Below are 2,988 nucleotides of genomic sequence, written 5' to 3'. Positions count from 1 at the left end.
CGGCCCCGCCGCCGCCCCCGGGGCCGAAGAAGCTGCCGCGCCGGGAGCTGGACCGGCCGCGGGGGGAGGGAGGTGCCCGGCCTCCGGCGCCTCCCCCGGGCCTGCCCGTTCCCTCCCACCCACCCTCCCTCCGCGGCGGGGAGCTCCGAGCCGGGCTGCGGCGGGGCCTGCAGCCGCTTCTGCCGCTTGCCCGGCGGCAGCCCGCCCGCCCGCCCTCGCCGCCGCCCTCGCCCTCGCCCTCCTCCTGCACCGCTCCGCTCCCCCCCGCCTTCTCCGCGGCGCAAAACCTGCCCCGGGCTCCCTCCTCCGTGCCGCCCGTGTCCGTGCGAGGACGGGCACCGAGTCACCTTGGTCCCTCGCAGGGATGCTGCTCAGCTCCTCTGCCAGCAAGCCAAATGGCTCATCTAACCCCCTGGTACCAGCTACAGACCGCTACCCCAGCGGCTTGTATAAAACTAGTTTCTCCTTCACTCAGGTGCTAAGTTAATTTAAAAGGCAGTAAACAGGTGTTCCTGATACGGAAAATGTGGTCAAGCATTGGAACAGGCTGCCTAGAGAGGTGGTGGAGTCCCCATCCCTGAAAGTGTTCAAAAAATGGGTAGGTGTGGCACTCTGGGACATGGTTTAGTCTAGTCTACCCTTGATTGGCTTAGAGTAGACTTGGTAGTGTAGGTTAATGGTTGGACTGGATGATCTTAAAGGTCTTTTCCAACCTAAACGATTCTATGATTCTATATAAACAATTGTAAAGGCAGCAAGTTTGTGAGAGTCTTTATTGGCTGTGGTTTTCCTATGAAAGGTAGGAGCACTTGCTTCACATAGATAGTTCCTGAGACCTATTTGATTAATTATTTTCTTGTATGGGATTACATCAAATATTCCCCTTTGTGCTCTCACCAGTAGAAAAAAAGCAACCAAATCACTTTGGGTGTATAAAAAGTTTGCAATTTACCTATTTTGTTACAGAATATGAGATAAAGGGGAATAAACCCACTACGTTTCTGAAGAGGATGCCTTTATACGCTGTCAGATAGCAATGTTTTTTCACACTGGCCTGTGATTTTTTTTTTTTTTTTTTTTTCTCCAGGGGAGTGTTCACGCTATTACAGATGAGGTAGCTTTCAAACAGGTCTTGCACCACTGGAACAGCTCTGGTAATGTGCTAGTGTGTGGTTTTCTGGGAGGTGCTTTAAACTGACTAGCATAAACTCATGTTTTTACTGGCAAGATGCAAAACTTAATATGCAAAGGGTAGACCAATTTCAGTTTAAAGATATCAACCTGAAAACAGTCTTTAAAAAAAGAAGTTATGCTGCTTATTGCTCAGTCCTAACTCTGCCTTTTCAATGTATTCATTACTGAAGAGTGTTTAAAATGGAAAAGAAAAAAAGCCTTCTATAAAAATATATATGAGAAAGAAAAGGTGCAAAGATACTAAAAAGTGTATATATTCAAGTTTCCTCTTTCATTTAAGATCAGGAAATAGATGCACCTGAGCTACATTTTAACTGCATTTAAATCAGATTGTTTCTACAAAGCACACTAAATATAACTGTGCTGAAACATGACAGACTAAACATACAGCATTTAATGTTTATACTAAAGAAATATAAAACAAGTTACTGGTGAGACTCAGGGTTTGTAACTACAAGCAAGACCGTGAAAACCCAGGACATCAAGCATGTGCTTGCTAGAAGGAATTTGGGGAGGAAGAGAAGAGATCAAGATTCATAACAAATCTTCACAGAATCAGGTAATATTTTAACGGCTGATTTTCCTGAGTATTCTCAGAAATGTCCCTTGTGTGTCAGCCTTCTATTTACATCTCCAGAGGGAATGGCTCAAATATTTGCAGATGATATTTTGGTGTTGTCTGGAAGGTACCAATATATCTGAGGATGAGGAAGGGCTTGCTAAGTAAGCTTAAAGGGTAAGTGTAAGCCCGGAAGGACGTTTGCTTCTTGTCCTGTGCTGGACTGCAAGTAGTAGCTGCTCAGGACAACGTGCTACTTTTCCACATCACGGATGAACACTGCCTGGGTCATCGCTTCTGCCACAGGCTGCCGAGCTACCTTCGGAGGCTTCAGAATTGCTGTTTTCCATGCATCTCAGCTGAGCATCTTGTAGCAGGTTGTGTGACCCCCATTCTGTGCAGGATTCCACCACTGGTAAAATGGGTTATTAAAAGAGCAGAAGAGTCCCTTTTGTGCACTCCTCTGACTCCTAGTAAGCCCTTGTGATTGCACAGTTCTTCCACGTTATTTTTCTTAGCTGGTCAGTTGATACTTCTTGACTACCTTTTTGTTAGAGGAAGGGTACTAGAAAGCACTTGATCCATCTGTGCTCAAGAACTGGGCCAGTGCTCCCAGTATGTATCTCAAAGTAGCTTTGATTAGACATGCATGCCCTTTAGCATCTTTTCAGGATCTTGAAAAATTGACAAAGTGAGCAAGAAATTTCTATCACTTGTGTAACACAGGAGACATCATCAGTATCTTTCTCTTTTCTGTTCCAACATGGCCACATGCTTGGTTTAAGTTATCTTCTTGAGTCTGCTGGCAGGCAGCTTGAGATCTGCTGCAGCTACTCATAGCCTTACTAACAGCAGCAGTAGCAAAAAAATTCAGAAGATAGTCTCACCGTGCTGCTGCTTTGCAAAACCAGTATCAGGTACAGGAGCAATTTTCTGGACTGAAGTAAAAGCAATCCAAACTCCCTGCTGTCACATGTCAAGTAAGAATAAAACAATAATAAACACTTTGCCAGTAAGTGGAGCCTGCATGCTTTCTATCTCTGATAAACCTCATTATCATTTTTTATGGCATGCAGCATGGTGGAAAACACTGTATAGGATCACCTTTAGACTAGTGCATGTTTTGTGGCTGGCTGTGGCTAGATAAGGTAAGGAAGGCATGGGAAAAGGCAAGGTGAAGGGAACGGGTCAGATACAAAAGTGAGTAGAACTTCAGTTTTGTGTTTCACACAAAC

This window comes from Pelecanus crispus, chromosome 3, assembly GCF_030463565.1.
Source record: "Pelecanus crispus isolate bPelCri1 chromosome 3, bPelCri1.pri, whole genome shotgun sequence".
In the NCBI taxonomy this organism is placed as follows: domain Eukaryota; kingdom Metazoa; phylum Chordata; class Aves; order Pelecaniformes; family Pelecanidae; genus Pelecanus; species Pelecanus crispus.
This window is presented reverse-complemented; position numbering follows the sequence as displayed.